This window comes from Crocuta crocuta, unplaced genomic scaffold (genome assembly GCF_008692635.1).
Source record: "Crocuta crocuta isolate KB4526 unplaced genomic scaffold, BGI_CrCroc_1.0 scaffold614, whole genome shotgun sequence".
In the NCBI taxonomy this organism is placed as follows: Eukaryota; Metazoa; Chordata; class Mammalia; order Carnivora; family Hyaenidae; genus Crocuta; species Crocuta crocuta.
This window is the reverse complement of record NW_027529673.1, coordinates 1,182,352-1,201,967: the sequence shown is the minus strand read 5'-3', so window position 1 is coordinate 1,201,967 and position 19,616 is coordinate 1,182,352. Positions and strand designations below refer to the sequence as shown.

General features: G+C 39.9%; 1 protein-coding gene and 1 long non-coding RNA gene across 3 annotated transcripts in view; one reads left to right on the top strand and one right to left on the bottom strand.

Moving 5' to 3' along the window:
* Positions 1-6,374, top strand: part of LOC144230709 (uncharacterized) — a 38,929-nt gene extending 32,555 nt beyond the window's left edge. For both annotated transcript variants that reach the window (XR_013334845.1, XR_013334844.1), the window contains one exon: positions 5,661-6,374. This is a non-coding gene — a long non-coding RNA (uncharacterized LOC144230709). The remainder of the gene's footprint in view (positions 1-5,660) is intronic.
* GRM5 (glutamate metabotropic receptor 5) overlaps positions 1-19,616 on the bottom strand; it is a 504,989-nt gene that overhangs the window by 36,941 nt on the left and 448,432 nt on the right. The gene's annotated exons all lie outside the window — the stretch shown is intronic.

The window sequence follows — 19,616 nt, the reverse complement described above, 5'->3', positions numbered from 1 at the left end:
TCAAGAATATCAATTCATTAATGTTTTAGATGCAATTCATCAAAATCATCCAGACATAGTCTTTTATAGTTCCACAAATATACTTCAATTATTGCAGAGCCAAACCATTTAATTAATCATTTCAAAGCATTTCTCTTCCCCCAAATTAAATACCTAAAACATCTATCAGCTCTAAATCTTCTTAGCATCTACCTCTACATACCCAGTGAGAGACAGAGATATATTTAAATGGTATGTGGTAGAGCAAGACTTGACAAGTTGACTTATTCTCTTGGAAAATGAACTACTATTGAGTGCTGACTTGCCATTAGGGGAGGAACTAGGTCTTCACCAGAGGCTAGAGAAGTGAAACTTTGCTGGTCACTCACTCACATATTTATTAGAGAACTTTTTATTTTTTTTAAGTTTATTTATTTATTTTGATAGAGAGAGGGAGAGAGAGAGCATGAACAGGGGAGGGACAGAGAGAGAGGGAGGAGAGAACTCCAAGCAGGCTTCACACTGTCAGTGCAGAGTTTAATGCAGGGTTCGATCCCATGAACCATGAGACCATGATCTGAACCAAAATCAAGAGTTGGACACTTAACTGACTGAGCCACCCAGATGCCCCAGAGAACCTTTGAAAATAGTTGCTGATGATGGGGACATAGAAAGCAATGCTTACAAGAAATTTACAGTCTAGCAGGGAGAAAAGCAAACAAATATAATACAACATAAGGAGTACTACATGAAGGGGCCCAGCAAGTCCAACGGAAATGTAATTTATAAAAGAGGTGTAATATTTGGGTTAGTAATTGGAGGGTAAGAAGGTGTTTTCTAGGTAAAAGGGAGATAAATACTGGTATTAGAAGAGGCAGAAATAATAGAAAATACATAGGCAGAGCATACCAAATAAAGAAATAGCTGAGGCACGGTATGTTTGGGGAATTATATGCAGTTTGGTATTGCAGGGATATGTAAATAGGTGTTTGGAGGACCACTGGTGGAAGGGACATTGGGGGACTGGTGGAATAAACTGGTAGCTGGACCTCAAGGTCAAATCTTAAAGGGTCAGGTCTTTAAGGGCTCTGTGAGTCATGTAAAAGAGTTTTAGATTTTTATATTTTAAGACTTGGATACCTACTATTTGAAGGTGGGGTAATGGGATCAAATTTGCAGTTTAGTTAGATGGCTCTGACAGCAGTTGGGACAGGTTGGTGCATCACTAATAGAGATTTAGGATATTATGTCAGTACAGACACTAGGTTATGGAGTTCTGCTCCATGGCAATATCGGTGAGAATGCAAAAGATAAAATAACATAAGCAGAGAATATCATTGATTGGCTGCAAAGCATCAAGGAAAGTGAAGTCAAGATTGACACAGCTTTGGGCAACTAAGTTGAAGGTGTAACTTTTATCCAGAGAGGAAATGTAAAAATAAGAACTGCCTTCAGTGACAATGTCTAGAGAAGTGGTGGTGAGGTTATTATTTAATTTCTTGGTAAAATAATATTTTCTCTCATGTCCTGTCTTTTACATTATAATTATCCAGGATGTCAAAAACACTGAATCTTAAAAATTGACCAAAATATTTGCATGAAATAGGTGCTTAAGAAATAGCTGGTGAATTTCAACCACACCTGACCACTTATTAAAAGATACCTTCCACCATCTCACATATTTTTAAATGACAACTTTAGAAATAGTTTTTATTTGGAGTAAAGAAATAAAAATTAATCATTAAAAATTATAACTGGTAAAAATGTAATCATGCACTTAGTCTGAATCTACTTTTAGGAAACATTACCCATTCCCTGTACTAATTTAATTCAAGTAAGTGCTATCTGCATTATGCAGATATTTCAGCCAAAAACAATAGAAATGTCCTGGGGCATCTGGGTGGCTCAGTCTGTTAAGTATCTGACTCTTGATTTTGGCTCAGGTCATGATCTCATGGTTCATGAAATCAAGCCCCACTGTGCTGACAGTGAGGAGCCTGCTTGGGATTCTCTCTTCTCTTTCTCTCTCTCTGCCCCTCCCCCACTTGTGTTCTCTCTCTCTCTCTCTTTCTCTCTCTCTCCCAAAATAAATAAATAAACTTAAGAAAAACTGAAATGTCCTTCTGCATATTTGTGTTGGTGACCAAGCCATATTGAGTTTGGATCTTAACTAGATCATAACTCAGCAGAGTACACTAGACAGTGGTTTTAAGTCTCACAGAAAGAGCAATACTAAAGGAAAGTGTTAACCAAAGAAAATGGGGCAGTGGATAATCATTTCGTTTGTCAAGGGTGGTAAACAGGAGGGTATCCAACCTAAATCAAAATAGAGTGAAGGTGACACTTTTACAAATGTCATTTTTCAATCCTGACCTTTCATTCATTCCTACAAACTCTTTACTGCCCTTTCAAATACAGTATCAGTGTTTATAATTTCTGGTAGTTAAGGTTGTGGGCTCTAAAGACAAACTCCTGGGATTAGAATGCAAGGTCCAACACTTTCCAGGTATCTATCCATTGGCAATATGCTTTACCTTGCTGTGCCTCAATTCTCTCATTTATAAAATGAGGATCCTAATGTTACCTATCTCATGGGATTGTCTTAGGATATGAAATATGTTTATGAGGCATTGATAATAGTCCCTGCCACATCATAAATGCTCAGGAACAGCTATCAGCATCAGCCTCATCATTCTGCTCATCCTCTTTCCACATCCTATATCCACTTTTTCTTCTATACTTCTGGCCTGTGTAAACTTCTGGTTGGAGTGCCTAAAATCTTGATTTTAAGTCCAGTAGTAGTAGTGACTGCCTAACCTCATTCTTCGTGTCCTTTTCATCTGCCTCCCACTGGCAAGCCCCAACCCAATTTTACTTGCACTGAGCACACTCAGGTACAAAATGCTGCAGACTCTGACTCAATAATGTGTACTGAAGTAAAAGGCTACCTACCCGTTCCTCATGCTTTGTCGCCCTTCAGAAATGGTGGCACTAAGCATGAGACAGGGCAGATTGGCTTCTCCTTCAGAAGGTAAAGCTTTAGAGAAAGCTTTACATTTTAGGGCTAAAGTTCTTAACATCAGTGCTGTTCAAACCCTAGTTTAGCCACTCATCACTTTGGATGAATGTCTTCATGTCTCTAACCTTTGGTGTCTTTTATTAATATTTTTTAATGTTTTATTTATTTCTGAGAGAGAGAGAGACAGCGTGAGCAGGGGAGGGTCAGAGAGAGAGGGAGATACAGAATCTGAAGACAGGCTCCAGGCTCTGAGCTGGCTGTCAGTACAGAGCCCAACGCGGGGCTTAAATCCACGAACGGTGAGATCATGACCTGAGGCAAAGTCGGACACTTAACTGACTGAGCAACCCAGGCGTCCATGACCTTTGGTGTCTTTATTCGTATAACAGGCATAACAAGCCTTCCAACCAGAGTGGGTTTAAGAAAAGCATTCAAAATAAGAACACAACCTATTGAATAGGGTAAGATATTTTCAAAGGACATATCCAATAAGGGGTTAGTATACAAAAAATATGAACAATTTCTATAACTCAACAGCAAAAACACCCCCAAATAATCCAGTTAAAAATGGGTAGAAGCTCATGGATTGGAAGAATAAATATAGTTAAAATGTCATTACTACCCAAAAGCAATCTAAACATTCAATGCAATCCCAATCAAAATTGCACCAGCATACTTCTCAAAACTAGAACAAACTATTCTAAAATTTGTATGGAACCACAAAAGACCCCGAATAGCCAAAATAATATTGAAGAATAAAACCAAAATGGGAGGTATCACCATCCCAGACTTTAGCCTCTACTACAAAGCTGTCATCATCAAGACAGTATGGTGTTGGCACAAAAACAGACACATAGACCAATGGGATAGAATTGAGAACTCAGAATTGGACCCACAAATGTACAGCCAACTAATCTTTGACAAAGGAGGAAAGAGTCTCCAATGGAAAAAAGACAGCCTCTTTAACAGACGGTGCTGGGAGAACTGGAAAGCAACATGCAGAAGAATGAAACTAGATCATTTTCTCACACCACACACAAAAATAAACTAAAAATGGATAAAGGACCTGAACGTGAGACAGGAAACCATCAAAACCCTGGGGGAGAAAGCAGGAAGCAAACTCCTTGACCTCCGCCACAGCAATTTCTTACTTGACACATCGCCAAAAGCAAAAGAATCAAGAGCAAAAATAAACTATTGGGAACTTATCAAGCTTAAAAGCTTCTGCACGGTTNCATGAGAGACTTTTGAATGCTGAGAACAAACTGAGGACTGATGGGTGAGGGGGGGAGGGGGGAGATGGACATGGAGGAGGGCACTTGTGGGGATGAGCACTGGGTGTTATATGGAAACCAACTTGACAATAAACTATTTGTAAAAAATAAAAAATAAATAAAAATGGGCAGAAGCTATCAGCAGATATTTCTCCAAAGAAGATATCCAGATGGCTATAAGACTAATGAAAAGATGCTCAACAACACTAATCATCAGGGAAATGCAAATCAAAACCACAATGAGATATCACCTCATACCTGTTAGAATAGCTAAAATCAAAATCACAAGAAATAACAAATGTTGGGAGGAGGTGGAGGAAAAGGAACCCTCATGCACTGTTAGTGGGAATGCAAGCTGGTGCAGCCACTGTGGAAGACAGTATGAAGGTTTCTCAAAAGAATTAAAAATAGAATTACCATATGATCCAGTAATTCCACTACTGTGTATTTACCCGAAGAATATGAAAATACTAATTTAAAAAGATATATGCACCCCTATGTTTACTGCAGCACTATTTACAATAGCCATGATTTGGATCAGCCCAAGTGTCCATGGATAAATGGATAAAGAAGAGGTAGTATATGGGTGCCTGGGTAGCTCAGTTGGTTAAGCAGCCAACTCTTGGTTTCTGCTCAGGTCATGATCTTTAGGTTTGTGAGTTCGAGCCCCACTTCAGGCTCTGCACTGACAGTGGTGGGCCTGCTTGGGATTCTCTCTCTCTCTCNAAATGAATGAAATCTTGCCATTTGCAACAACATGGATGGATCTAGAAGGCATGATGCTAAGTGAAATAAGTCAGTCAGAGAAAGGCAAATACCATATGATTTCACTCATATGTGGAATTTAAGAAACAAAACAAACAAACAAACAAAAAGAGACAAACAAAACAAGAAACCCCAGACCCATAACTATAGAGAGAGCAAAGGGATGGTTACCACAGGTGAGTGGGGGGATGGGTGATACAGGTGAAGAGGATTGAAAGTACACTTATCGTGATGAGTACCCAGTATTTTATGAATTGTTGAATCACAATATCATACCCCTGAAAATAATATAGCACTGTATGTTAATTATGCTGGAATTAAAATAAAAAAGAAACAAATTGCATTAAATAAATAATATGCATGGGCACTTATTGCATCCCCAATAAATCAAAGATCTTGATAAAAGTTGGTTTGATTCCTGAAGAACAAACACTGGAAACATGATCAACTGAAAGGCATTTGAAAGGCACTTCTGGTGGCAAAGTGTGTGGCAGGAAAATATTTAGGTGAGGCTCTTCTATAGCGTATGACAATAATATGTATGTTTTAAAAATCTAGCATCAGTATTCTAGGAAGTAATACTATTTTTTTTCCAGCTTTTATATGTGACACCATTTTTATAGGTATGGGAATGTGTCACCAGTGATTACGAGAAAACCAACTAGTTTGTGTTTGGAGTATTCTTCAGTCCGCACATCTGGGAATCAACACATCTGCTGTTAGCCCTGCTCCTGCAAAAGTATGCCTCCAGCTGCTCGCATCAAGCTCTCTGAACAAGTCCATGGGGGCTTGTACAGTCCTCTATCATTGCTGCAGAAGCCCAGCGGAATGTGCTCTCCCTCTGGAGCTGCCCAGAAACCCCGCCTGCCACCTAGTGGCCAGAAGCAGAACCAGTGCCCTGCTCCTTGGGGTGGGCCTGAGGGCTGTGAGGCAAGGAAAAGAAGAAAGAAGGGGAGAGTCTGTAAACAGCTGACACATAGAGCCTGGTTCTTCACTGGCACCACTGAAGATTGCTTAGAAATGCCCTGGAGTTAAAGGCTGTCTGCTCCTTTCAGCTCTCGACTTGCTCTCTGTCTGGCACTTTTCTCCCTGGAGATGCAGTCGCAAAGCAGTGTCTGCACTGTGAATACAATTAAATGAAAGCCTCTGGAAATGTCCAAGGGGAAATTAGATAACATGTGCTTTGATGCAGGGATTTGGAGTTTGAAGGTGAAAACGACAGGCAAGACATCAGAAGTCTGCATCTGTTTAGCTCCAGTTCAGCATATTAACATTCTGCTAATGTGTCTTTGTAAGTTCCTCTCTGAAGTCCATTTGCTTGGTTTTTCTCAAGTATCATCAGAAATTTCAAACATCTTTTAGATTAAAAGAAGTCCTAAAGTTAGACTTCTCTTATGAGTGGATGTTGAAATCAATTTTTTCTTATATTTTTATCGGTTAACCAATGAAAGGGAAAAGTGCTTGCTGGTCTGTTTGGGCTAGAACATTTGGATCTCATTTTGCTGTCCTGGTAGGCACTAGCTCTGTGCATGGAGGAGAAATTGTGTACTTTTGTCCCAGTCCATTCTCCAGCAATGGGCCGCACACTTGGCTGTACCCTGTGGCTGGATAGTCCCTGAGAGAAGCATCCACTCTTCACCCTGAACTCAAATTCTCTCTCATTTCCCTCAGATGCTCCTACTGTGCATTTTCCCCTCAATGTCATAATGTGTCTCCCTGAGTCAGAACATACTCTCTGGTGTGCCTGACTCCCACCAACGGGTCAAGTGGGTGCTGCTCTCTTCAGTTTTTGACCAAGACATTGGTGGGGGTCAGAGTGAAAGGACCATGACATCACACAGAGGCTAGTTAAGATGGGTGATGTAGAATGGAGGGGACCTCTTCTCCTTTGAGAAGTATAAGCAGGAAGGATCAGCAGAACTCATCAGTAAATGACCTCAATAGCAATTTACTGAGGTCCTACCTAGAACCAACCTAAGGATAAATACATTTTCTTGCCCTCAGTGATTTCTGGTACAATGTGTGCATGTGTGTGTATGTGCGATACATATGGCCGGAGTAAAACCTTGTGGAATGTCACGGAACCTCACCAGAGTTTTGTGTAGCTCACTGTCTGAGCCAAGATATCTTTTAGGGAGTGTTATGGTTAGGATAGAATTACTTAGTCGAGCTCCAGATCTTACAGAGTATCTCTTTAAATCTCTCTCTGGCTCTGATACCTCTGCTTTCCTCTTATAGCAACTTTTGTGATGACCTTAGTTCCACCTGAGTGATCCAAGATAATCTCTTCTCAAGATCTTTAACATAATCACATCCACAATGTCCCTTCTGCCATGGAAGGTAACATATGCACACGTTCCAGGGAGTGGAATGTTACCATGTTTGAGGGTTATTGTTCTGCCTCCTACAGAGGACATCTATAGAGGACATCCATGTTGATATTACACTACTCTGTTACCTTCCTTGTTCTACTCATTCCATTTAAAATTGAAGAAAGTGGCTCCACCGGTTTGCTTTTGCTTTTCTTTTTATGGCAATATTATATGGTGACCAAACACTGAAATTCTAGCCAAAGTATATGCCAAGGCCCTTCCCCACCCTCTGTTAGTTAATCATGCCCTCCCATTTGGCACTGATGCACTTGTTTAGACCTGAGTGTAGGGGAATGGCAGCTGATCCCCTGGTTGAACATTGGCCCCAGTGAGGCAAAAATATATGTCCTTCAGTCATATGGGGAGAAGGTGGAAGGACATTATGAGCAGAGCCTGGAAAACACGCTTAATAACCCAACCAAAAGCAAGCTTCTTGCAACAGTGGTGTTATTTTCCTACGCCCAGGTGGGCAGGCAATGCCCTAGAGTTTGAGTCTACAATGCAAAAATCCTAACTATGGGGCAAACTGGAAGGAGAAACAATTACCCACTTGATATATCCTTTTGAAAGCTTGTCAGTCAAGTTATTGTGGAAAAAGCCAGGGTGGTTAGACTTGAGTGTGAATCCCACCTGTATCCCTTAAAAGCTGTGCAGTCATGGACAAAACACTTTATCTTGCTGCACTTAAGTATTCTCACTTTTAAAACAGAATAATAATAACATGATCTACTCACATGGTTGTTTTTAGCTGAGATGATGTAAGTCTGTGGTTCTCAATGTGTGAAACCTATGTCACCAGCACATTCATTCATCAATATTAGTCATTATTATCTGGGGCTTGTTAGAAATCCAAACTCTCTGGCCCCACCCAAGGCTTACTGCCTCTGAAACTCTGGGGTTGGTGAGCTTTAGTCTATAAGATATTGATGTGTAATACACATGGTATAGTGTCTCACACATGACCAGGAGTTGCTTAACAAGTGCTGATTATAATTATCTTTATCTTGTCTGGGAGCTTCATTAGGTTTACCACCCTTTGTTTTTTCAGATATTGTTTGTTTTGGAAGAGCAAGATCAGTGACAGATCTTTGTTTGTTTACCAAGTCACAGTCTCTCTTTTTTTTTTCTCCAACTAAAAAAGCCAATGAATAACAAATTAGAGAAAACAGTGTCATTAGTTTGCATTTTGGCCATGTCATTTTAACTCAGCAGAGAGAGAGTCACGTTCTCTGGCAGCTCCCAGCATCCTGAGTGTGCAGTCTTGAAGGCTGAGAACCAAGCCAGGCAGTAAGCCTGTCAGTTGTTTGGGAGTTTTTTGTTTTGTTTTGTTTTTTGTTTGTTTGTTTGTTTTGTTTTTGGCTAAACATAAGTGAACAACATGAGCACACATTTGCCTTACTGAAGAGAGCTTCATATCATGTGATCTATAAAATTTACTGTAGTGATTCATTATGTAGTTTCTAAGTGTGAAGTAAAATAGATCCATCTGGCCAAATTAAAAATCAAAAATTTTTTTCTGAAGAAATACAAATGCATTGCCAAAACCACAAGGGGAATGAGAAAAAATGGCTAACACAAATCACCTTTAAACTCAGAGGAAAGCATGACTTCTGAAAAAAACACTAACAGAAACTTTGTAACTTATTACCTAAGAATATAATGGAAATTTAGAGAACTCTGGGCCCCCAGGATGTAGCAAGGATTTGCTAGTAATTCAGGCCAGATTCCCAAAGTCAGGTATTTCCATTTCAGTAAATTTCCTGAAGAATGATGTCACAGAACTTCATATTATGTCACCAGAGCTGTGTATTGGGTGGTCATGAACTGAGATGACCCCATGATTAGGAAAAAGGAAACTCACATCTCATGAACCTGGGCCTGGGACACACTGTGTATTATGCACACAATGATCATACGACCACAGGATCATTGTGTGTATAATACAGAGCGTGATGAGTATTATCATCCTCATTTTCCAGAGGCTCTGAAAATTCAGTGCTTTGTTTAAAGTCCCAGCTTGTATGTGGCAGAGCCAGGATTGGAATCCATATCTTTGCTGTCAAGGCTCACTTCGTACACTACAGTACTTATGCCAAGTTTTAACATGATGGACACTGACAGGCTACTTGTTCCGTGATGTCACCTTGACTGATATGACNAAAAAAAAAAAAAAAAAAAAAAAGTCACCTTTAGGGTCATTTCTCTGGGAGTAAATTAGAATTAAAATGTTAATATTTTATTTGGCAGAAATATATTCACAGTGACTTTATCAACAATGACAAAAAGCGATGTATATGGTTGGGAAAATGAGTCCATCAGAAAGGCAATATTAAAATTAAAAAGGGCTATAAAAAATATAGACCTGGGTTTAAATCCCAAATTTACCACTTATTAACCATGCACTAAATAAAGCTTGCTTAACTTCTTTATGCCTCAGTTACTTTTTTTTCTTATCTGTGAATAGGGGTAATACTTTCTATTATAAAATACTGAGTGAAGATCCAGTCAGATAATGTATTTGTACTTAGCACAGTTTCTGCAATAAAGTAGTTGCTTGATAAGTACTGCGTAAAGGATGAAGCAGGTCACTAATGATTATTACTGTAAAAGCACAAATGAATTTGTTGTCTAGTGGAGAGGAAGGGTGGGGACACATAAGTTTTGGTTGGTGATAGGTGGAGAGGCATCATGTTGGTGTTGGGAGGTGGCCACAAGTATAGGAATTTGGATGGTAAACAGAGAAGGCAGTTGAAAGGAAGTTGAGAAAGCCGAAAGGTGGTCAGCTCACAGCCCCCTGATCAGGCTAAGCCTCTTCCCTACAAGCCTCTCCAATCCATTTCCTACTACCTGCATACACACATTTTATACACTAATTCCCTGACCACATTATGATGAGTCATCCTTCTGGGCTATTGTTCATCTGTTTCCCCAAACTGTGTACCCTCTGATTTTCACCTGGTTCACCTAATCTTTCATTCTTTGGGATTCAATGCAAGTGTCACCGTTCCAGGAAACCTTCCCAACACCTGCAGATTGGACAAAGTGACCTTCTGAGCCTGACTTCCCTTAGTATAGTCTCCTTTACTACTTCATACACTACAAAAATTAATGATTTGGTTATGGTTTGGTCTTTCCCAGTACTCCATGAGCTGCTCCTAAGGGCAGGGTTTGTGTCTTATTTACCTTTATATTCCTAGAATTCAGTGATATACTTAGTGTACACTGGTTACTCTAAAGACTAATTGGAATTAAACTGGACTGGGGTAAAGATGGAAACATTAGAATTCCTTACCTATTTCTTGAGATTTTATCTGAGATTAGGAATACCAAAAAACAAACAAAAATTATGTAGGAAATTAGTAAATCCTCAAAATTCCTAGTTATAATGAAATGGTAATAAGTATAATAAATACTATAAGTAGTTAAAAACAAATCAGTCAGATTTTTTTTTCTCAGAAAATCTATATAAATAGTTTAAAATCACCATGAGGGGTGTCTGGGTAACTCAGTTGGTTAAGTATCCAACTGTTGGTATCGGCTCAGGTCATGATCTCTTGGTTTGTGAGATTGAGCTCCATGCCTGGCTCTGTACTGACAGCTCAGAGCCTGCCTGGGATTCTCTCTCCTTCTCTTTCTGCTCCTCTCCGACTCACACTGTCATTGTCTCTCTCAAAAAAAATAAATAAATAAACTTAAAAAAAATCACCACTAATTAGAAAAGGTGTCAGGCAGCCATTAAAGGTGATAAAATACGAATCAAATCAGGCTCAGCCTGAAGCACAGCCTTGTCGAGAAAGTACAGTGCCATCAAGTTCCACAGGAGCAGTTTTCAGGGAAACTCTTGGGGGGAAGTCACATTTCAGACCTATTCAATCCCAGTTTTTCTCCATTCAGCCTACAAAAAAATAAGAGCTGGAATGGAGAACCATTGTTTAATGGCTACCTTTATAGGCTCTGAAGCCAGTCTGTCTTTATTCAAAGCCTGCCTCCTCTATGTACTCTTTTTATGGATTTGAGCAGGTGAATTGCCTCTGCTTACCTCAGTGGCCTCATCTGTGAGATGACAATTGTTTTGAGGAATAGAAGAGTTAATACATATTAGGGGTTTAGAGCAGTAGGTAGCCCATCACAAGTGCTCAATGAATATATTTACTATCTTTAGTCCTTCTTTACATTCTCTGTCAAATTCCAGTGTAGGTCAAATGTCATTATTAGTATATCCATCCATTTATCCATTTATTCAACAAATATTTTTGAATTTGTGCTGTGCTGGTTACTAATGACACAGAAAATAAAAAAGATAGAGCCCTGGGCTTAGTAAGTTCACAGTATAATTTGTGTGTGTGTATATGTGTGTACGTGTGTGCGCACACACTAAAGGAGTCTTAAAATTAAACATGTATAGGAGGAGCACACAGCTCATTTACATCACAAAGACTGGGATCTAATGTAGTCTCAGAGGGTCAGGACAGACTTTATAGTTAAAGTGGTATCAAAGATGAGTGTGAGTTAGCTGAGTAAGCCTTGAGGGTGATGGGGCAGGTGTATTTTATAACGAATTAGCTGTGTTGATATAGGCCTGAAAGCAAGAAAATTGAATAGGTCAGAATGGAAAGCCAAGCAAAGAGTGACTAGATGCAAGGCTGGCTGAGGCGTTGTAGGGGGTGGAGGGGAGGTTCAGGGGTGGAGGAGGGGCCTTTCCTGCCACAGTAGGAAGTTTGACTCTATCCTTTCTCAGCTGGTGAACCCCTGAGGACCTCTGAATAGGGAAAAAGCATTTACTTAAGTTTTTTTGTTTGTTTATTTTGGGAGAGACAGAGACAGCGGGAGTGGCAGGAAGGGCAGAGAGAGAGAGAGAGAGGGAGACAGAGAATCCCAAGCAGGCTCTGCACTGTCAGTGTGGAGCCTGACACAGGGCTTGAACCCACCAAACAGTGAGATCATGACTTGAGCCAAAACCAGGAGTTGGACACTTAACAACAACTGAGCTACCCAGGCGCCCTAGGGAGAAAGCTTTTAAATATTATCTATTGTTTGAATTGGTTCCTTTGGGAGGTTTTTCTAATTCTCAAGATGCAGAATTTGCTGCTTCTGCCTCTGGGTCCCTCTGTTCTCCCATGGACTCCTATCACAGCACTATAGCACTTTATCAAACTTAACCTGTTTCCAGTTCTGTTTTGGGAGGCTGAGAGCTCCTCAAAGACTGTTTTTTTGTTTTTTTGTTTTTTTTACTTATCTTTGTATCTCCAGAATCTAGAACAGTGCTTGGCACAGAGCTGGCACTCAATGGAAGCTTGATTGAAAACAAAAAGGTTGCTTTTAGCAAAAAGTATTTTTTTCTTACATTTTGAGAACAAAGCATTATCAGATAAAATCTGAGCAATCAAGTCCACACAGTGAGTGGTTCTGCTCTCTTTAACGGCAGTGTGATCCCTGAAAGCTGTTCCCTGCCAGATTCAGACTCCATCACTGAACACTGCTATGTCGGGCACTAGGCTAGGCACTGAGGAAATTATAAATACTCTTCTGACAGTATTAGATAGTTGTGAAAGTATTGTATATACATACAAAACAGCTCCCAGCTCCCAAGGGCCTACCACAGTGCCTGACAATGCTTAGTTCTGTTTGTGAATGAATAATAAATGAAGAAAGTTTGAGGAATGTGTGCTAAATATTCTGAGAGTCCGGGTGAGGGAAAATCTGAAATAGTTTAATCTGATAGGGTGGGGCCTGTATGATAAAAACCACCTAGGAAGATGGAAGGAAGGGGCAGATGATTCTAAAGAGGAAGGGATCATATGAGCATCACTTCATACAGACTAATAACTCCTTAATGAATTCTAAACAATTGGAAATCATCAGAGCTCAGATACTAGTGAGGGTAAATTGGAATTCACACAAGAGAAACATTTTTTCAGGCACATTATGATCTGGATGATGCATGTGGAAGGGCCAGCAGTTGCTACAGCAGATAGTCTAACTGGGCTCTCATGACGATGTAAATGTAAGCAAAGTTAATTAGTTAATTAAAACAAAAGTGGCAAATGATAGTTTCTAAAACTAAGGTGGAGGCAACGCTAATGTTTCTGCCACCTTAGTAGAATCCCCAGGGAGGTTTTTGCCTTCTGAGAAAATTTATGATTTAGAGCTACAGGCCTATGCCATTAATGTAGCCATGAGATGCCCGCTGCATCTTAGAAACTCAGCCCCATGACCCTGGAAAGTCTGAATCTTGGAGAGCCAGAAGATTAGACTCATCAAATTCAATGCTTTATTTAGGTCAGAACTGGTTTTGTGTTCATTTGTCAATTTGCAGCTGAAGTGAAGGCTTTAAATGGAAGCATGGCATTATCCGCTTGACAATGATTTGATGCTGCACCACGTCGTGCTGGAGAATTAGTGTCTAGAACCAAAATGTTAATCACAGGGACCTCTATACATTGATGGCATAAATAGTATGTTTCTATATATATAAAAAAAATCTATAGTGACTCACTCCCATTTAAATAAAAATCTCCCTTTGCTATTTCAGTGAATTGAATGACTGACTCTGGGCACTTTTCTTTTTGGTGCTGTAGGGTGAGCCTATTTAACTTCCCAAAAAACTGCTAGATTTGTTAGAATTAGCTCTATTTTTCCCTTAGGTGCTCAGAGAACAAAAGTGATTCTCTCTCCATGCCCAGAGGTGGAGATTGGTCCCGTTCTCACTGAAAGTATGAACTATTCTTCCGCCCCCCAGAAACATGCCTTCTCTTCAGCTCTGATGATATTTTCCATAGTGAGTCCCCTTTGTGCTATCAGTTCTCCAGAATGTTAAGAGATTACATGAAAAAAAATAGTCCTGTGTTCAATCAGTTTGAAAAGTGATGGGGGGCGCCTGGGTGGCTTAGTTGGTTAAGCGTCCGACTTTCACTTAGGTCATGATCTCGCGGTTCGTGGGTTCGAGCCCCGCATCGGGTTCTGTGCTGACTGCCAGCTCAGAGCCTGGAGCCAAATTCAGAGTTTGTATCTCCCTCTCTCTCTGACCCTCCCCTGCTCACGCTGTCTCTCTCTCTCTCTCCTAGAAATAAATAAAAAAAAAAATTAAAACAAAGAAAAGTGATGGAAAAGAATTAACAAATGAATGGTTTGTATGCTGCAGGACTTCTCAGTGTTTATCCCTAAATAAAGTCACAAGGTGCTAAAAGAATAGTCAGAGTTTTTTCAAACTTGTTTGACCAAGTAAATTTTTTTTTCATGGAACAGTTTGTGAGACTAGCTTTGTAAAGAATATATTCCGGGGAATGCTAAGTTCTAATGCCAGCAAGCTAAGGCTTGAGTTAAGAATGGCTGTATAACTTACTAGCTACAAGAATGTGGGCCAGTATTCTAACCATGCTGGGCCTCAAGTTCTGCATTTGAAAAAAGCGAAAGATTACTGCTTCTACTTTCAATATTTTGTGACCACTAGATAATTCTACTACCATTATTACTGCCACTACTACTGCCAGGTACTACCACTTTCCATGGGAGACACTATTCATAGACTTAGCCCACAAGCACTTGACTTGCTTCTGTCTCTCCATTTCCCTTTCTCCCTCTCCATTTCCATTATAGAAGATGTAAAAGCTAAATGCACACTTTTTTCTACTCTTTTGCAGCATTGGGTAGCTACATGAGATAGTTCTGGCCAATGAGACATAAAGGCAGTTGTTATGGGATTCTGAGAAGACTGCTGTTTTCCCTAATAAAAGGATGCAGAGCATGGAACTGTGGTGCGAGCATAAGTAAAAGGCCTGGAGCACAGCAGAGATGTGGGCTCTGGCAGCACTGAGAGCATTGGAGGAACACCAGGAGCTGTCTGTCTACTTATTCTTATAACAAGAGGAAAGCTAAACCTATACAACTCCCGTAAGTCTCTGAAAGTCAGGCTTTCTCTTACTTGCAGCTGAACACATTGCTAAAAATTTACTATTTATTGACTGCTTTTAATGTGCTAATAGCTAAGCATTTAACACATATCACTTCATTTACTCTCACAACAGGGGTGGTTATCTACCATTTTACAGCTAAGGAGACAGACTGGTGTACCTTGTTCAAATTCACACAGGTAGATTTCATTCTAGGTGTGGCTCCAAAGCCAGAACTATAAAATACCTTGCTGTATTTACATCTATTGTCTCTATGTCTGCTGCTCCAAGAGTGTGCCCTAACTTTTGGAAACACAGTCACTAGAACCTCAGGAGGTATTATTTTCACTGTAAAGTATGAAATTAGTGCCACCCTTAAAATGCAGCCCTAGATGTCTGCCATCAGATGTGGAAGGGATGCATAGTCCTTTTCAAACAGGGCCCAGACCACTCTGGGTTTCTAGGAGCCCACTTCTCCGTTTAGCAGATGGAAGAAAGCAGAATCAGGCTGGGTCCTGTATAGTAGGTGCTTCTCCCCAGGGACCTATAGTCAGAGAGTTAACTATTTAAGCTCCCAATAGGTTGGTTTATTGGCATCTTACAGCATTCAAATAGGAGAAGCCCGAATAATGAAGTTAATTAAAAGAAAATGTGAAAATATTAGAAGCTCTGAGTTCACTTGTTTCCCCATTATTTAAGACCAAGAGGTAGGTACTGTGATACATACTGGCCTTTATAAAATAAAAGGGAAGATAAACTCATACATAACCAGTTATGTCTTACAATGTGATAAATACTATATTAAGAGTATAAACATCTTGGTGTTGGATAAGAGAGACGAAATACTTTGTATGAGAGCTCATGGGAGACACAGAGGAAAATACTTTTAGTTTGGATCTAATTTATTTTTTAGGGCTATAGCTTAAAAGAAGGGGATAGTTAGGGGATTGTGTGATGCAAGGGTGTTACAGTTTTTTTCTGGCCTTTCTTTTATCAAAAGCAGGTTCCAACCTGAATGTGCTGGTTAATGGCAAAAAAGAAGTCACTATATAATCAGACTATAGCCTGTCTCAGCTATAATCACACAGACAGACCAGCATTTGCCAAACCTGCGTGCAGAAAACCCAACAATTGCCAAAGGTCTCTTCTTACTCTCTTCGATGTTTTAATACCCAAATGTGCTGAATGCAAAATCCAATCATCAGGGAGTACATGGCTATGTAGCAAACCAAAAAAAAAAAAAAAAAAAAAACCAGGTTAAAATACTGCCACAAATCCTGAGAATTTCTGTTTTCTATGGCACTCTTAGTGAATTTTGTTATTTATTTTGCCCCTTGTTTACTAAAGTATAAAGGAAACAGTTGAAAATAGTAACCTAACGTTACTAGAGGTAGGTGAGTTAGAGCAAAGCATGAGATCAGTGGATAGGATTAATGACCTGATTCTGAGCAGAAACTGAGGACCACAGGAGTGCAGGGGATATTTGTAAAACAGATCACAGTAGGCTTAATGTTATAAAAGGTAGTAGAACCACTAGGGAAAGTAGTATGCACACATGAACACAAGCAAAAAATACCTACTGCATTACAACTTTCCCAAAGTTATTTGCTCAATAAATATACCACAGATTATTTAGTGTCTTCTATGTGTCAGGCACCCTTCTTGGTACTTCCAGGCACTGGAGGCACAGCAGTGACAAGGTAGAGAAGGCTCCCACTCCCAAGGAACTAATCCTGCTTAAATTAGGACAAAGGGTGTCCTCTACAATCTGGCAAGGAACTAGACCGTGTAAAAATGGAGATGCTCTGGAAAGCTCAGGCTGTGTAATTAACATGTCTATAGAGCTATATTGCCTTTTATGATGCTCTCTTTATTTTATCAGGATCATCCTGATTGCAGACCTGGCACAGAGGCTTTTAGGTGTGGAAGAAGACTGACAATTGTTAGCTTAGTTAAAAATAATAGCAAACAAACACTTAAGAAGTGCTTAGTGCCTGGCATACACTTTACATGTATTTACTCATCTAGTCTCACAACCACTGCATGAAGTCTGTATTTCATTATCTTCATTCATCAGAGGAGGAGATTAAGGCATAGAGAGATTAAATGATTTGCCTATGGCCGCACAGCTGGTAGGTGATGCTGCCAATCTTCAATCTCAGAGCTGCCTAGCTCTGTACTCTGATACGTTCAGTGAAGTATCTACTGTATACCTGGCCTTTACACATATGTTATTTCTTTCACTATTTACAATCCTCTGAGATAGGTGATATGATCTCAGTGGGACAGCTGAAGAAACCAAGGCTCAGACAGAAGAAATGGCAGTGCCAGTATTCAGACTCAGGAGAAGCTGGCTACAAAACCATGCTATTCACCACTGCTCCACACTGTCTGAGCAGCCAGCCCTAGAGAGGTTTTTGGGGTGCTTAGGGACAGGCTCACAACTCCGTCCCTCTAGCAACCTGTCTGGATGCCTCAGAAGATTTCATTTGAAAAGAGCTTAAAGAAAGACTGTAAAATAAAAGTTTGAAAAATACATTTTCTTAGACAAAATAAAAGGCTGATCTTGCAGAAGTTTCAGAAAAAGAATATTTTAGGGATGGAAGAGTCAGGAAAGCAGATGGAAAATATTCTGGCAGATAAGATGTATGAAGGGCCTTCTCTGGACAGACCATTGACATTGCCATGATTTATGGAAGTAGGAGAAGACACTGTCATTTTCCCCCAAGATTTACAATGTAGTTAAATATCTTGAACAATGTACATGGAAAAGAATGAGAGGCATGCAAGAGTTAGGAAAAAAATAAAAATGGCAAGGATACAAGTTAATAATGCAAATGAATTAAGCTGTGTGATTAAGTATCTTGTGAGTGCTTTTCAATCCTCAGAAGACACGGTATCTTTACCATCACCATTATTCAGGCTTTGAAGAATTAGGGCTGATGGAAAGGTGGGACTTTCCATGTAGGCTAAATGATGGTATAAGAGAACTGTTCAAGCAATAATATTTAGCTATTTATCTTCCACTTGAACGTGGTTTATCTTCCATTTATCTTTCTAGATTTTAGGAAAATTGTCAAATCTCTGTAGAGTAAGTGAATGATGTTCTGACTAGCTCTTTTTGACATGTATTTCTTAAATGGAGGAAGTCCTTATTCCCAGTAACACTATATGTGGCCTTTTTAATTTGTTCCCAAATTTGTTCCCAAGCCATTGATCTCTTTGCTCCCACATTGGAAAGTTAGTGGTTGAACTAATTTCACATCAGCCCCTAGCAGAGGGCACAGCACTTCCCTTCCTCAGAGAAGCAGGGAAGGAGCAAGTGGTTACTAGCCAGGCTTACCACTGGCATAAATCTGAGCTGCTCTATGGGAAGATAGGTTACACTTTCAGTTCTTAGAGTTTGTCATGCTTAAACAGACTTTAAGGAACCACATTTCTCTGGGACAGCATGGAATATAGTAATCTATGCTAACAGTATTCTCCAGATGTTTATTAAAGATACAGATCTTAATTGGCTAAAAAAAAAAAAGGATCTCATTGCCTTTTGAAGTACTTTAGGTGTCATTTATCACATAGAGAAGTCCTCACATGGGGATTAATGATTGGCTGTTGGCTCCAGATTATTTTCAGATGGGAAATGCCCAATAACCACTATCTGGGATACTGAGCATAAAGGTTGGGATGGGACTGTGGGCCACAGAGCAAATGAGAACCTGGCTAGTTGTTTAGGAAGATTATATGCAAAATCCCTTTGTTGTTTTGCTCCTTTCAGATTCTTAGACATTTCCCTAAGAGTTCAGATTGCCCAATAAGAACTAAAATATAAATTCTACATTCACATGCCTCTATGGGATGAGCAGTTAAGGATCCTTCTGAGCTTGAAAATGGTTCAGGCACATAATGCAGTCGGGTGTGTGAGGCTCTTGGCACTCTGCTCAGCATGATCTTTGTTAACAGTAACCTTCTCTACTGTGTTCTGGTGAACTAGAATTCGGTCTACTATGTACCTCTGTCCCCTCATGACCTGCAGGTCCTTGCCCTGGCTTAATGACTTAACTGTGCTCTCTCTGTCCTTTTGGACCTTCACTTCCTTTTTGCTGAAACTCTGCTTTTGTTCTTTATCCCAACTTCTCTGTTTCTGGCTTTGGCATAAGTAAATGGGTCCACATCCAATTAACCCCTTGAAAACCATTCAGTGAAAATATCCAAGGCCCCTTTCCCAGCATCTTGCCTCCCACACTTTCATGCACTCAGATATTTCCCACTTAAAAGACCCAGGAAGCAAATGTCACTGCTTCAGCTATCAGGGCCAGTG